Source organism: Myotis yumanensis, unplaced genomic scaffold, assembly GCF_028538775.1.
Source record: "Myotis yumanensis isolate MYYU_CA2020_CCGP unplaced genomic scaffold, mMyoYum1.0.hap1 SCAF_13, whole genome shotgun sequence".
Lineage (NCBI taxonomy): Eukaryota > Metazoa > Chordata > Mammalia > Chiroptera > Vespertilionidae > Myotis > Myotis yumanensis.
The window spans coordinates 47,507,284-47,524,278 of NW_027223764.1; the positions used below are offsets into that span (position 1 = coordinate 47,507,284).

General features: G+C 50.2%; 1 protein-coding gene across 1 annotated transcript in view; it reads right to left on the bottom strand.

The window, feature by feature from the left end:
* The window catches only part of KCNMA1 (potassium calcium-activated channel subfamily M alpha 1), a 672,109-nt gene that overhangs the window by 519,471 nt on the left and 135,643 nt on the right, over window positions 1-16,995 (bottom strand). The gene's annotated exons all lie outside the window — the stretch shown is intronic.

Here is a 16,995-nt window from a genome sequence, read left to right on the forward strand (position 1 = left end):
GCCCCAGGCCACACAGCCACGCACGCAGAGGCAAAGCCAGGATTAGAACCAGCCAGGGCGGGGAAGGGCTCCCTCCCACCCCACCTCCCACAACTTGCACACACAAACCTCAGCATCCTATGAGTTTGGGTCCCACCCAGCCACAGACCCGAGGTGGAAATTTCAGTTCGAAGTGAATCATATGAAAGTACTGAAATTCAACCATTTTTTTGCTTCAAAAAAAATGGCTAGGCCTATATGCTTGCATATAACTCCTCTGATTGATCTCTCCCCCTTACCCCCACCCTCCCCTACCTTCCCTCCGAGGCCCAATGGTCCGATCGATGCCTCTCCATCTCTGGATCTGTCCTTGTTCATCAGTTTATGTTGTTCATTATACAACACGGGGGTGAGGGCATGAGTGGGGGGATAGGGGGTAACGTGGGGATAAGGACACATATGTAGTAACTTAATTAAAAAAATGAAAAAAGAGAAAAAAAACTTATATGCCTGAAGGTGTTCATCACATTGAATTATATACATATATACATATAATTATATACACATAATTATGTATATATAACATATGTAATTATATATATGTATACATAGATACACACACACACACACACACACACACTCAAACATACACACTCAGTTTATATACACAGCTTAAGTATTTAGCATTTTTATACTTGTTCAATATCTGGCTCTTTTTATAAAAGTATTTAACACTTTTAAGAAAATGGCAATTTCGTGTGGCCCCAGCGAGTAGTTTGAGGGGTGACTCCAGGGAAGAAGCAGTCGGGGAGTGTTTGTGAGCCATCAGGACACCACTGCAGACCACCAAGTCCCAGTCCTGCTGGGGACCTCGGGCAGAGGGCCAAAGCGCCCTGCTATGCATGGCAGACACCAGCCATGTCCGCTGCTCACACTGAAATGACCTAAAACTGAACACTCAGTTCCTCAGTCTTCCTAACCACAGTGTAAGAGCTCAGCGGCCACAGGTGGCTGGTGGCTGCCACATTGCCCAGCACAGATGTAGGCCGTTTCCACCCGCACAGAAAGTTCTGTGGGCGGTGCTGGTGTAGAACATGAATCCGAACTGCGCTATCCGAGAGGCCAGAACTGGGCTGTTTATACTCCCATCGGGGTCTGGGATGGGGCTGCTCGGAGGGTGTTGAGTCTGGCACTTCCGGTTGCCCTGGCTCACTCTGGCTCCAGGCAGCCAGGGCTGTGGAGGGTGCTGGCGGTGGGAGCAGCTGGGTGAGATGGGAATGGAGAGTGCTGGGGACATGGGCAGGGCGCTTACAGTGTCTGCCACATTCAGCAGTGCCCCCCTGCAACTACCTCTCCACTCCCGCCGAAGCCCCTATAGGTAGAGGCGTTCTCACAGCTCCTTCCCGATAGGACTGGGGCCCTGAAATCCTCTGCCTGGAGAAGAAGCCGCTCTGCCCTGGACCACATACTCAGAAAGACACAACCCATCGTGTATGATGTACAGCAGGCAGCCAGGACACCGACCACAGCACGTGGCAACTGTGCAGACACTGACCAAGAAACTCAGTTAGGCAGCCTGCAGGAAGCAGCCCTCAGGCAGTGCCGGGAGTGGCACATGTTGCCTCCAATGATGACCTAGAGCTTAAGCAACACAGTCTGGAGACCAACTGCCTCCATTAGGCAGGCTGGTCCCCGAATAACCATATTATGCAATTTCTAAGCACAGCTCGGAGACATCACCAGCCTGATCAAAAGCCTGGTAGACTCTGAAGACCAGCACTCACAGTCTCCCTCTCAGCTGGTCCTCCCTCCCAGGGGCCAGAGCTCAGGCCTCCTGGAGCCTGACCGCCTGGGCTCACAACCTATCTCCTTCCTACTCCTGTGGGGCCTTAAGAACATTTCTGATATCTCCAAGTTAGAGTTTCCTCATCTGTAAGGCAAACACAAGAATAATAACAATAATAATACCTTCGCAGTAGGGCTGTAATTAAGATCATATGAGTCAATATTTGCAAAGGATTTAGAACAAAGTGTCAAATTTGTTCTGTAAAGGGCCAGATAGAATTTTAGGCTTTGTGGGCCATAAGGTCTCTGTAGCAATTTCTCAACCGTGCCCAGGAGCCCAAAGCTGCCATAGGCAATACGTAAATGAATGGGCATGGATGTTCCAATAAAACTTTATTTATAAAGTCAGGGGGTGGGCCAGATTTCCCTGCAGGCCATTTCTTAGAATAATGCCAACCCCTAGCTTAGAACTATACATGATACATTAATGTTTGTTAAATAAATAATTAAACTGTGCTGTGTCCTCCTGCCTCTCAGATTCTTCCTGCATTGTTTCCTCTGCCCCCCCTCCCCCCGCTTCACCTATTTTTGGGGGCTAAGTGCAAAAAGCCTCCCTCTTTTCTCAGCCTCATCCCCAGAACACTGTGCCTGTGTATGCTCTCCTATTCTGACACTTGTCCCAGACTGCCATTCGTGGAGAGACTTGTTCAGCTGTAGAATGTAATGGTTCTTCTAGTAGATGAGGAGATGACCCAGTGTCTTCATTTTATAGATAGGAAGCAAGGTCCAGAGAGGCCAAGTAAGTTACTCAAGGTCACACAGCAAGGTTCACCACCAGACACTAGGTGTCAGGAATCTCCAGCCAGTTTGGTCTTAGGGAGCTACGATATTGGGGGGGAGGAGGCACAGAGTGCCCAGCAGTGGAAGCTTCACTGCCAACCACATGCCATGCATTTCCAGGGGCCATTCTAGCCTGGATCCAGGGCTGGGCCAGGCCCCCTCCCCAGAGGCTCTTTAACCTGCTGCCTCACTTTCTCTCTGGGCACAGTACATTCGAGATTTGTCCCCACACGAGGCAAGTCGGCCGTGCTTTTGAGTTTCTGGCACACCCAGTGTGAGACCAGGCACATGCTGAATGAAGTGGAGTTGGTCCCGTCTGCTGTTTCTTCCTCTTCCGTCACCTGAGAGTACTACCCAGTGTCCTCCGTGCAGAGGGGATGTAAAGGATAGAGACAGTCCACAGGACACATGTCCCTGTCCCTTCGCTGTCCTGGGCATCGGGGGCAGACCCCAGAGCAGCCTGGACCTGGGGCTGTTTGGGTGCCCAGCACGGAGGGGGACCAAGAGTCACAGCCCAAAGCAGGGTCGCAGGCACACAAAGTCAGACACATACACACAGGAATGTGCACACACACACTCGTACACATACTCTCACGGGCATACACACTACACATGTGTATACACACAGAGACACAGACACATGCACACACAGGCATGCATATTCACACAGACACACACATGCTGACATCAACACATAACACATGTACACTTGAGCACACAGGTACATGCACACGCTGACACATAAGCACACACAGAGACAAACATACACACATGCACAGTAACACAATCATACACATGCTCACACATATACCTAATCATGGCCACGTACTCACACAGACCCACATAAGCAGGTACACATGGGCACACACATATGCACACACTGCCTGTCGCTTTAGCTTTTCCTCGTACAGATGTGCACAGCGTGCTTGCCCAGGAAGATGTCTAAGGTCGCTGAGAAAGGGGCTGTGTCCTGTTCACTCCCTCCCCACTGAGGGCGCTTTAACACCCATAGCATCCTGCCTGGTGCTCATGCTTAATTGGTGGAAGAACTAACGAAGCTGTCACGTCCATGGGCCTTATGTCCATGGGCAGAGCCCCCGGCCATGCCTTCACCAGCCCGCCCAGCGTGGGAACCAGTCTGCCCCTTGCCAGCCTCTTGGTGGCGTGCTGCTCCGTCACCCCTCTGCCGGAGGTGGGAGAACCCTGATGAAACCCAAGCCAAGTGCATGGCAAGACTAGTCTAGGGTGCAGTCAAGGGTGGGGAGGGCGTGGCAGAAGCCACGGCTAAAGTGGCCCTGGCAGCCTGGTCCCAGCAGGCGGGTTTCCCAGCTGAACTTCATAAATAAAACCCAGCGCCCGAGCTCACTCTGCCTGAGGGAGACAGGGACACGGCCCCCACCCGGCTTCCCTCCAGACCACCGTCATGCAAAACAGTGGCTCAGAGGGCGAGTCCTGGCCCTCCTTGACTGGAAGGTGTCCCTTTCCCATGGCCCCTCCCAGGACGGAGGTGAAGGGCTCCTGTTCTTGGCCCGTCACACTGCACCGCCAGAGCCTGACCTGTCACCTGCTCTGGGCCCCAGCGTGCCTGCCGCATCTACCAAATGGGGTGGATAAACGCTGCGTCCTAAACGCTAAGGAGGCAGTGCCAAGGAGAGAGGACTCCGCTCGTGCGCGATGGGAGCGGGGTGGGGGCACCTCACAAAGCCGGAGGAGGAACATGCCTTCCCCGCACCTCCCCGATGAGCAGAGGAGCGCTCTGCAAGTTAAGTAATTGATGGAGCTCGGTCTAAAAATACAAACTAGGCTGGCACTCAGGGTGGTTTATTGCTCCAAGAGGGAGTTAATTCAGGCACTTGGATCTCCGTGGGACGGGGACTGCGTGCCTAAAGCAGGAGCCTCGTGAAGGAGGCTCGTGAGCCAGGGGACCTCGCAGAAACTGGGTAAGACGGGGCGTTTACTTCAACCCTGAGCAAGATGAAACCGAAGAAAATGGCCGGGGGAGCACGGGATGGCAGCCCAGGCCTTCGCAGCCCAGGGAAAGAAAACCCCAGAAAGAGTTGGGGGCACAGCCATCAGTAAGGAGGTGGGGGGTGGTCCCATTGGGCTGCAAGACCAGCCTAGGAGCTTTACTGAGTCCCTGGCTACTACAAGCGAGGTCCCAGGCCGGCGGCCTCAGCACCACCTGGGCCCTCGTCTGAAATGCTGACTCTCAGGCGACCTTGGGTGGACCTCGGCACCCAAATCCCCACAAGATCCCCAGGACATTCCTGTGAATCTCCAGGACACTGAAGCTTGAGAGGCCCTGGATGGGAAGTCAAAACCCCTGAATTCTGCCCCGCTGCTGCCATCAAACTGCTGTGTGATTGTGTGGGAACCCCTTGACTCCTCTGTGTGCTGGAGCTTCCTCATCTCCTCATGGGGCAATGATGCGAGTGAGCCTTGCTTCTCTCCCCTGGGATCTGGGAGGCTCAGGTCTGACCCTCCATCTGCAATCCTTGGAGAAGTAGGAGGGCCTTTGCAAAGAAATGATCCCGCATCCTACCAGGCTGCTCCCTTCCCCCTTCCTACGTCATCAGTGCCCAGGGAGGAAGGCAGGGAGATGATCCTTGAAGGCCACACTGAGACCAGGAAGATGGCCTCCTAATTTCATTTTAAACCTTAATGGCTTTCAATTTAGAAAAAAAAAAAAAAATGAGAAAGAGACAGCTTTGCTAATGCAAATCCGAGACATGCTAAGTAAGGCAGAGCATCCCATTTAAAAATTCCAGGTCTCACACTGTCCTTTGCTTTCAAGAAAGTCAGGTCTCAATACTGAATTCCCATTTAAAAAATAGGCTTTCAGAGCTCAGAGAGGTTAAGTGAGTGGGTCAGAGTCACTCAGCCAGTGAGAGGCAGGGTCAGCTTGAGAATCCAGCTCCCTGCCTTCTAAAGCAAACACTCCTACGGACTTCAGGGCACCCGTGCTCTTGACAGACAACCCAGACTGGTGTGTGGACAGAAAAGGAAAAGCCATGCTAATTTTGGTCTGAGTTGAACAGAATTGAGAAGATAAATCTACCATGGGAGGAAATGACATTACAGAGTTTAGATTAAAAAGCTTCTAAATTATTGCTTATCTTGTTTCATCAAATTCATTGCTTCCCTTCATTAGCTCCAGGTGCTGAGTGGACCAAGCACCTGTCCTCCACAAAGGACTGTAATTGGGTGTAAATCTACCTGGGTAGGGAAAAAAGGAATATGGTCCAAATTCTAAACCAAAAACAAGAGAGAGGCTTAAGTATACCCAAAATGGAACACATTAGTAATTCAGATGCTAAGTTCTGAAAAGGCCAGACCTGAGTCTTCTGGCCCCCACCTGGGTGGCCAACATAGTCTCTGAGGATGCTGGGAGTAGCAGGGAGACCTCAGCAGAAGCCGGCTCCTCGCCCCCGGCTGGTTCCGAGAGTGCTGAGAGCACACTGCTTGGCCTTCCTGGGCTCTGGGATAAGTGCAGAGCCAGTCGCCCTGACCCAGGGGCACCAGGCAGTCTGCAGTCACCCTGACCCAGGGGCACCAGGCCATCTGACTGCAAATGGAAAGGCATCTGTGATGGGCCTCCCTTCTGCCCCAGGATGGCACCTCTGTCTCAGAGCCGCCTGGCTTTCCCCAGACCTGAGGAAGCATTGTGATGTCAATGGAAATGCCTGGGAATTTGGAGTTGGAGGAGCCTGAGTTTCAATCCGGACTCTGCTATTTACTAGCTGTGCCCACCTTGGATGAGCCACATGGAACCTCAGCTTTCTTATCTGTCAAATGGGAATAATAATCAGGGGACAGTATCAGCCTCAAAGGGCTGTATGGAGGATTAAATAGATACCATATATATACAATGCACCTCAGTGAAGCCTGGCAAACAGTAGGCATCTAAGGAGTGTTGGCTCCCTCCTCCTTCCTGAGAATGAACCCTTCCTTCATAGATTAGATTAGATTAGATTAGATTAGATTAGGAAAGTGGGCCAGTCCCTGCCACATTCCCTGTTCCATCCCTCAGCCCAAGGCTGCTCCGATGCACAACATCGTGGTCTTAATGCACATTCCACCTCCCCAAGGCTGAGCAGTCCACACCCTGCCTCCGCCTATGGAAATGCTGGAAGGAAAGAAAGGACCCAGATCTGTCCTGGCAGGAACGGGACCACCCAGGAATTACTCCTGCCAGGGGCTCAGCTGGCAGCAAGTGTAAGCCCAGGAAAGGCACACCCTTGGCAAAGGCGTCAGGGGCCGACCAACTACTAAAAGCAAAGGCAAAGACGGGCGTGTGGCTCAGGGCTGATCTGCCCATCCCCAGCCCCGATCTCCTTGGCCCTCTGAAGCCTGGCTGCCCAGACCTCACCCCTCACACTGCCTAGCACAGGCTCCTCCTTCCCCTGGCCTCCCCAACTAGGCAGTAAGATCCCCATGGGTAGGGGAGTGTCACTGTGGTCCCTTTAATTGAGTGCAATGAGAGAGCCAGGGTCTGGGTCCTCTGCTTTGGGCAAGCCATCCAGCTACCTGCACCTGTTTCTGCAGCTCCAAAGGAAGACTGGCTTCCCCTTACCTCTCACCTATCTGACAGGGTGCTTAGAAAGCCCCCGAGCCCACTTCCACTCACAAACGTGCGCTGAAAACCTACTGTAAGCCACAGGCTGTGCAAAGCTCTGGGACAGCAGTAGTGGAAAGAGCAGAGAGGATGATCTCTGTCCTCAAAGAGCGTATAGTCTAATGAGAGACAAAGACCGGTCAACACACAAACGTATACATCACGTGTTAAATTGTGACAACCTTCAAGAAGGCTACAGTAATCATAGGAAGAATGCTGCACGAAGAGAGGCTAAAGATAACGCTAGCGAAAGAGTAAAGGGCCAGAAAGGTGAGAGAGACCTAAGGACATGAGCAAACAACCCTTCTATGCAAGAGACTTCTGTACACTGTGACATCCATGCACAGAACTGAGGCCGTGCAAATTATGGTGCCCACAGGGAGGCAAGTTATCCCCTTTGATTTGGAAACCCTGGAGAAAATGAAGCCTAAATCACATCAACAGTCCTTAAAAGAAAAAAGGGAGGAAGAAAGAACAGGGGGTGGAGGAGACAGGAAGAAAAGGATGAGAAGATGAAAGAGAAGAGAAAAGATAGAAACTTGTGCCAGGGAAAACCCAGCTGGAAGAACACAGAGCCTCTCCCAAGATCTCAGGGTGACCCCTGGGACTGCCTGGGAAGGACACCACTTTACAAAGCCATTGCCACTTCTATTCGACATGCATCAGCACCGACCATGGCTCCTGGCCCTACACATCCATCTGCTAAAACAAATCTTACACTGCACAGGCTACTGCTACGCTGCTGGTAGGCCAGGACAGGCTCACATCAAATAACTACCCTTTAATCAGCCCTTCTCTCCTGACTGCATGTTTTATGATGGGAAGCTCATCCACCGTGCAGTCATCTGCGATGATGTTGGCTGAGTGCCTGATGTAATGCTGGGCGATTAGAAGACCCCAAGGGGTTCTGGGCGCCATTGGGACAATCCAATAAGGTTTCAGACATTACAATGTAGTTTGCCTTAATATTCAGCCATAGAATCGGATGATAGCACTCTAGGTCACAGCAGCAATGTTGTGGGGCCATTTGGAGATGCTGGAGACCATAAAAGTCACCTTCTACTCCAACACCTCCATTGGCACATAGGGAAGGTAAGCTTGAGGCATTTGACCTTCTCAAGGTCACCGTTGCTTCCTGAAAGAGTTGAGACCAGTGACCACATTTCCTGATTTGAGAGGAAGCAGAGCACAGTGGTCCAAGACCCTCAGAGACTGGGGAGTCCTGAATCGACTCAGGAAGGCTGCCCACAGGGGCAGGAAGGTGCAAGAGGCCACTAGTCAAGTTCTACATTCACAGAGGGCCTCAACCTTAGACCTCCAAGCCACCCTGATGAGGTGATACATACATCCAGGGAGATGAGCTCCTGGAATAAGAGAAAGATACCTTTGCCCATCAAGTTTAGACTTTTATCCTGTTATCAGATCTCATCCCTGGCGGTAAAATAGGAATTGATGTTAAGTCTACCTATTAAGTAATAGTCCTTTGAATAGCATAATCATATTGCATTCGGTTTATTTTCTTTTTAAAAGACCTTCTATATTTAATCACTTAAACATTCAAAATAGACCACCTTGTGCATAACCCTGTTTTGAAATTTCTTCATTTTTATTTTCAATGTGCACAGAACTTGGGGATTCTGGAGTCAGAATGCCTGACTCATGGTCCTGTAACTGTGACCTCGGGCTACTTACCTAGCCTCTCTGTGCCTGCTATGGGATGAACTGTGTCCCCTTCAAAAGACTCCTGTCGAAGTCCTAACCTCCATCCAGTACCTCAGAACATGACCGCATCTGGAGTTAAGGTCTTTAAAGAGATGATTCTGTTAAAACGAGGCCATTAGACAGGCTCTAATACAGCAGGACTGAGATCCTTCTCAGAAGAGGACAGGGCAGAGGGAAGATGCAATGAAGACACAGGGAGAAGATGGCATCTACAAGCCAAGGAGAGAGGCCGAGAACAGCTCCTTCCTCGCAGCCCTAAGAAAGGACCAAACCTGCAGACACCTTGATCTCAGGGATCTGGCCTCCGGAGCTGTAATAGATCAATTTCTGTGGTTTAAGCCGCCCAGTCCGTGGTATTTGTTATGGCGGCCTGAGCACATGAACACAGAGCCCTGCCCTCCTCATCGGGAAAATGCAGCGAGTGAGAGTCCCTTCCTCACCGAGTCCTGCTGAGCACCCAGTCCCTGGCATTTAGTATTTCTCTTTGTTGTTTTCTTTTTCATTGATTTCAGAGAGGAAGGGAGAGGGAGAGAGAGAAACACCGATGATGAGAGAGAATCATTGATCAGCTGCCTCCTGCACACCCTCCACTGGAGATTGAGCCCGAAACCCAGGCATATGCCCTGACCAGGAATTTAACCGTGACCTCCTGGTTCATAGGTCAATGCTCAACCATGCCGGTTGGGCTACTAAGTATTTCTTACACTTCTTACTGGCAAGCAGCCTTAACCCAGCCTGGTCTGGGCAAACTGTTTGATCTCACTCTTCAGTGGGAGCAGAGACATACAGATAAAGCAGAGAACATTACATGCTCCAGGCAAGCCCAAAGGCCTCACGATTCTCCTTCATCCCAGTACCTCAGAGCAAAACAGTTTGATTCCCAGACCTGCCCTCAGGGGGCTGTCCTTCTGCCCCTCCCACTCATCTGTCACTCCCACAGACCACGGCACTAGGACCCGCCTGCAACCCCCCACCCCTTCTCCCACCCAGCACTTTCCAAGGCCCCTATAGGAACCCTGACTCCTCTAGTTCCTCAGAGTCAGAGCACAGGATGCAGGTACTGTTCATCCAAATCCCCAAACTAGGGGAATCGAAAGCCTCCTCTTCCAGTTTATTGGCGGGGGGAGGATTTCTGGTCAAGATGGTTTACTTTGAAGTGAGCTGCAGAGTGACATGGCTCTGGACGATAATGCAGCCTGTTGGTGGAAGCTTGAGAGTTGTGTCTCATTTTCAATTTGTCTAACAAAGGGCCCCTGATGGAAACAGTTACCAGCGGGGACTCCCGGGAGCTGATTACGAAAGAACGTCCACCCTAAGAAAAAGTCTTATAAGAGGGTACTTGAGCCAAACTGCAATAACTGCTGGGAAGCAAAATCTCAATGGATTGAGACATTGCTCCAGAGAAAGGCATTGCCGCTTATTTTATACATTAGAATCAATGGAAGAGATGTAAGGAGGGTTACACGGAATCCACTGATGATAGATTAGGGAGGTGGGAGAAAGCAAAGTGGAGAAACCTCTGGGATTGGATAAAAAGTAAAACGCAGAGACACATACTTTTTACATTGGTGGGTACCGGGCAGGTAACATTTCCAGCACAGAGATGGCAGGTGGTGAAACCTGGTAACAGTGAGGGGTTCTGTCTCCTGCTCTGGTGGGAGTTGTGCCTGGAGGGTCTGGAAAAGGAGATTACATTCCAAAGGGATGTTATCTTAGATGCTCAAAGACAACAGACAACTTCACAGTTCACGATGGAACTTTGTCAAGAAAGCTACAGGCTTAAGACATGACTATGACCCACATTTAGTTGGGAATGTTTAAGTTCAGACCACCCTGTGTGGTTGGTTACTTTCACCTCGGGTTTGTAAGCCACCACCCCTGAGCTTATCAGGTTTAATATGCGGCTCCTTTCTCATCCACAGAGGCTAGAACAAAATGACCGGAGGTGATGGAAAACTTCCCATGGGCGGGTGAGCTTATTAAAAGCTGCCTGAGAAAATGCTTAAGAGGCCAATGAAGAGAGGAGCACAAAGACCTTCAGAAACCAGCAAGGCTTCCAGCGGGATCACCATGAACCCAGAAGCTTGGCCAAAATGTGAAAACCCCAGCCCTTTGCTGCCTCAGCAAACAAGCGATTCGGTGACTGGGGCTGCTTCCAAACCTGGATGGCATTGGTGATTAAAACTAAGGTCATTTGGAAACCCAGAAACGAAAGCCCTTCTGACTCTGGAGGGAATTTTCATTTGTTAATGGATTTTCCTGCTGACGCTTAGTGGAAGGATAGCAATTCACCATGGGTTCGAGGCCAAATATAGGGCCACGTAAGCCAGGAAGTGGCTGATATCCCCTCTGTCTTTCTTCAACCGCATCAAGAGCGGGCTGTCTGGGGATGCAGTTAAAAAAATTAATCAGCTAATAGCTGATGAAGACTAAGGATGCTGCCAAGATCATATTAATCCCATCAGTCACCAAGAGCAAGGAGGCAAAGGTCAGATGCCTACTCATGCCTTTGGGTCTCTGGGCCTCTGTAGGAAGGACATGGGATTTGGGGCCTGGGGCAGAAACCCAGGCCATCTTCTCCGTGGGTCTGTGCCAACTGTGTGGAGGGGTCTAAGAGAAAGAAGTGGGTGGAATTCTCTGTTCCTGGGCCAATTCTGGAAGCCTTAGCAATGGAAATACATTCACTTAGCCCACATATAATAATGACCACCCACAGAATGCCATGGCTACAGTGAAAACTAAGAAGGACTCAGTTTCTGCCCTCATCAAGTTTATGGTCCAGGAATAATTCTGGTTGAGCAAACCAAAGAGGTGATAGCACAGAATTCTGTCACACTGGTTGTTGCACAGGGAAGACTGGGGATGTGTAATATTGTGATTTATAACAAGAAATATAGAGGGTGTCCAAAAATGTATACACACACTTTGAATCATAATAAAGCCAGTGTTTATTACAATACATTTAATTTTCAAAGTTGAGCTATCAGATGTTAAAGTGTATATACATTTTGGGGGAGGGATACCCTGTATATTTGGCCTCTAACCCCATTCCTGGCACAGGGCTCCTAGAAATTTCATAAATGCTGAGCACGTAATCAAGTTTTTGTTATTATGCTAATGAAATAACCTCTGGGATGCCCCCTGTCACCTAAGGATGGGGCTGGTTGCCAAGGGAACCAACCATTCTAATTAGAGGATTGGAAATTTCAGTCCCATCCCAGCCCCCACCTCAGGAGTGGGAAAAGAGGCTGATTGAGTTTAAGTACCAACAGCCAGTCTACACTAATAAAAGAGAAACATGCAAATTTGTGTCACTCCGCTACACCCACCAGCCAATCAGGATGAGTACGCAAATTAACCCAACAAAGATGGTGGTTAATTTGCATATGCAGGTAAGGAGCAAAGACTGAAGACAACTGAAGACTGAAGATGACTGAAGACTGAAGACGACTGAAGACTGAAGAGGTTTGGCTTCTCCGCTGCGGCAGGAGTGAAGGCCTGGGTCCCGGGTGCCGGAGGAAAACCGGTGCCAGCAGCCAGGGGAAGGAAGACCTATTGCACGAATCTCTTCGTGCAACGGGCCTCTAGTGACTTAATAATCGTGCCTGTGTAATGATGTCTCCATAAAACCCAAAGGACCAGTTGGTCCAAGGACATCCAGGTTGGTGAACATGTGGAGATGGGGGGAAGTGGGGTGCACTAGGAGAAGGCATATGTCCTGAGCAAGGGAGCATCCCCAAAAGCAGTCACTTACACACGTGTGTGTCTTTCCACAATGCCAGGTATTAGGAGAGACCTCCTCAATAAGCCAATGGAGTCACACGCAGGATACACTCAGAGGGGGAGCATAGCAATAGAAGCAAGCAGAGCATCTGGCTGTATCTGAGTTATATCCTTGTCTAATAAACCAGTAATCTAATAAGTAAAATGTTTGTTATTTCTATGAACCATTCTACAAATTAACCAAACCCAAGGATATCCACAGGTATCACGTGGACTTGCAACTGGTGTCTATGATGGGAGGAGGGGGAGTCTGTGGGCTGGGCCCTTAATCTGTGGGATCTGACACTATCTCCTAGTAAATAGTGTAAGAATTGAGTTGAACTGTAGGACACCCAGCCAGTGTCTCTGAGTATTGCTTGGTGGGGGGAAACCCCACACATAGTAATTGGTGCCCACAACCATAGTTGGTCAAAATTAGGACGAGTGTCAGAATTGCATGATGGTGCCTCAGATGAAGTTCCCACTTGGAGGAAGGGCATGTCAGAAGAACTTGGCCACAGAAGCACAAACCGAAGGCAACACACCTTACCCTGAGCACCCACAGCTTCGGAGAACTCGGTGGCCATACAAGGCCTCTGGGCAGGCACTTCCCTTTGGAAAGTGCCTGTGCTCACACAGGCTGCTCTTTGCTGAGGACAAAAAAAGAAAAATCTAATGCCTGGATCTTATTTTTAGCTTCCAGCGAGCAGAAGAGTAGAAATAAGCCACTTGGACTATAATCCTGATCAGACTGAAGGGGTAACTTAATCACTTTAAAGCCTGCCCGTAGGACCTGCCATCTTGCCGGGGTCTAAGCTGGGAAACTCATCTCATTTCAAGTGACAAGGACTTCTCTAGAAGAGCCACCAAAAGTTTTTTCCCCAAAAAGTGAAATTTCCAGGCATTTGTTGGTCCTGACCCTTGGATTATCCTGTGGTGTTCCTTTAGGTACTGTGAGCACAGCTGTGCCAGCTGAGGAGGTAAGAAGGCTGAAACTGGGTGGGAGTGGGTCTGAGGGCTATACTGCCCACAAAGAAACACACACATACACGCATACTACATACACACACTCCGTACCTATAGACAAAACACACACATACATGCACACACGGCATACACACACTTCATACATATAGACACATCACACACACTATATATCCATGCACTACATAGTTTGCTTTCTTGCTTTTAATAGAAAACAGAGAATTTTAAGAAGAAACAAAAAATGGTGTTTGGCCGAACCGGTTTGGCTCAGTGGATAGAGCGTCGGCCTGCGGACTGAAGGGTCCCAGGTTCGATTCCGGTCAAGGGCATGTACCTTGGTTGCGGGCACATCCCCACTGGGGGGTGTGCAGGAGGCAGCTAATCGATCTCTCTCATCGATGTTTCTGACTCTCTATCCCTCTCCCTTCTTCTCTGCAAAAAATCAATAAAATTTTTTTTTTTTTTAAATGGTGTTTGGACAATTAGCCAATCCTACTATGGGCTCCCATGAAATATCTTCTAAAGTCTGATTTTCCTATATCTGAAAACGAATTGATTTCTTTTTGTTCTGTTATTGTTGTTAGGCACTAAAATATTAATATCTGTGCGCACAAAGGCAGCTTTCAACTCTTTCATCTGTGACATTTTGGAGAACTTTGGCTCTTGAGTGTATCCACAGGCATCGCCCATTTCATCTTAGAACACTAAGGGGGCAGGAAGAACTCAAGGATCATAAGAGTGAGGGCACTCAAGGTCTCACAAAGACTAGTTCAGGTGCAGAGCTGGGTCTTGAGAGCACATGACCCTTCCGTGACACTGATGGTGTTCACTGTGAGCCCAGGGATACTGCCTTGTAGAGGGTGCACCCCACACTCTCCCTGTCCGGGGCCCCTACAAATGGGGCTGAAGGGATCCCACATCCTCAGGCTGGGCAGGAGATGGGGGGGGGGGGGGGGAAATACAAACCAAAGCTGCCCAGAAGCTCATTTCCCAGAGAAAGCACCATCCTGATGCTCTAGGTTATTCCCCCTGCTGTGGCCTGACCTGGGTCCCCATGGGGCACGAAGCTGCCCCCACATGGGGCAAACCCCCTCTATCAATACTCCGCCTCCACTTTTCTCCTTGCCAAACCTATAGCACAGGTGCCTAAGGAGTGATTTCTCTTTAGAAGTAGCCCATTTTCCCCAAAGTTCCTCAATGAAGGTCAGTTGACTACTACTGGCCATATTTCACTTGGACCCGAAATTGCAGCTTCCCCATGAGTCAGGTATTGAAGGAGGTCCTGGACCCCAGGAGAGAACATTCACATCACTCAAAAAACGTGGTGGACTCTATCCTGAGAGGAGCTGCTGAAGGGTAAACAGGCTCTTAGCCTGAGGCAGCAAAGGTCAAGAAGCCCTTTAGCTCTGTCTTCACGGTCTCTGAAGAGCTTAGACTGTCTGTCCCTCCCAAGGGTGGAACCAGACCAGCAGATGGAAGATTCAGAAAGAAGAAAGTTCCTCTGACTTTCCTAGGACAGGATGGACCTCCTTGAACGGGTATGTGCTCCCTGGCGCTGGAGGCATTGAGACGAGGTGGGATGGTCCCTCGCTGGGGACATTGGAGCAGTGATACAAGCACCAGGTGGGAAAATGGGTTGACAGGACCTTTCTCCAACCTTGAGAGTCTCTAATTCAGCAGACTGAACACAAAGCTGCTGGAAACCTCCTGGTCACCTACCTGCAGGGCTCTCCTCTGGGCCTAAAAGTAGAATTCCCAGAGTCCTGAGACAAATTAGATCCTTAATAACATGTCACCATGGCTATAAATATGTCTCTTTGAGGGCCAGTTAATATGATTATTTTAATCAGCTACACTCCCTAGATAGGCTGCCAACTCCCCCCTCAGTCCTGACTGCCTATGAGCAGGCTGGGACCTCCTCCTCACTCCAAGCAGGTCCAGGAGCAGCGAGATGAAGATGGGGGTGGCCACAGGCAGCCCCTTCTGCTGCCCCTTCTCTAGCATCCCTGGGACACTCGGTGCATTCTGGGGATCTCCCTTGATCACTGACCAAGATTCCAAATAGAAGACAGGGTTGAAAACACGAGTGCCCACAGGGGCCAAACAGCAAAAGGGTGTAAGTCATACACAAGGTCACGGGAGAGGGAGTGTTAGAAGCTGAGTTATGCACCCAAAGTCCATATTTTGGAACACTTAACCTGCAGTACCTCAGAATGCGATTGTATCTGGAGACAGGGTCTTTAAAAAGGTGATGAGTGAAAAGGTGATTAGGGTGGGTGGGCCTCAAGCCAACCTGACTGGTATAAGACGAGATTCGTGCACAGAGTGAAGACATGTGAACACACAGAGAGAAGACGGCCATCTGTAAGCCAAGGAGAGAGGGCTCAGAAGAAAAAAGCCCTGCCGGCACCTTGAGCTGACTTCCAGCCTCCAGAACTGAAACACAGATGCTTGTCCAGCCACCCAGTCCTGGGTTCTGGGACAGCAGCCCAGCCAGGAAGTTTGGTGCATGTCCTGTCTAGAGGCTTGACATTTTTCTTGTTCCCTCTTTCTTAGAGACTAGCCCAGCCAAACAAAGCAGGGCCTGGACCTCACTTGCACCAGTGTGTGAGCCCGAATGGGATTCCAGGAAATAAGGGTAGGAGGGTGTGTAGGGGTGTAGGAGAAAGGGCCCCAGGCCACTGGGCGGGAGGGCTGCTCCTCCCAGGCTTTTTAACAAGCTATGTGGCCATGAACCATTCGATCATCTTGGTCCCATTCCATCATCAGCTGAAACAGTTGGACCACATGACAAATGACATCCAACACTGACACTCAGGTTCTAAGGCTTGAGGACTGGAGCTAGCAAGAGCAGCCGTGGGGCACAATCCAGACGGGAGAGGTCCTGGGGGACAGAGTGGGATGACCTCCAGAGTAGCACACAGAGGTGGGGGGTGAGTGGTGGGGCTGTTAGACTGTTTCTTGGAGCTAGAAGCTTCAGTTCATGATCTGCCCTGTCTCATTCCTCGGTTTCCTGGCGGCATGGCCTTGGGCAACCCCCCCCCCCCCACACACACACACAGCACCCATAAAGGAGATAGTAGAAACCTTCGTGCTATGTACCAGTACAGTATCGACCACATCACGCCAGCTCGCCATTATTCACGGACAAGAAGGAAGGGTGGGCACCTCGTAGCTTCTCAGGACCGATTTCCACATCTCTCAGAGTCCCCACAAGGCAACTCCCCAGCAATGCCGCGTGAGTCCTCAGCCAGAGGTGGGGCTGGAGTGCCCAGCTCTCTCCACCACAGTCCTGGACACCAAATGCT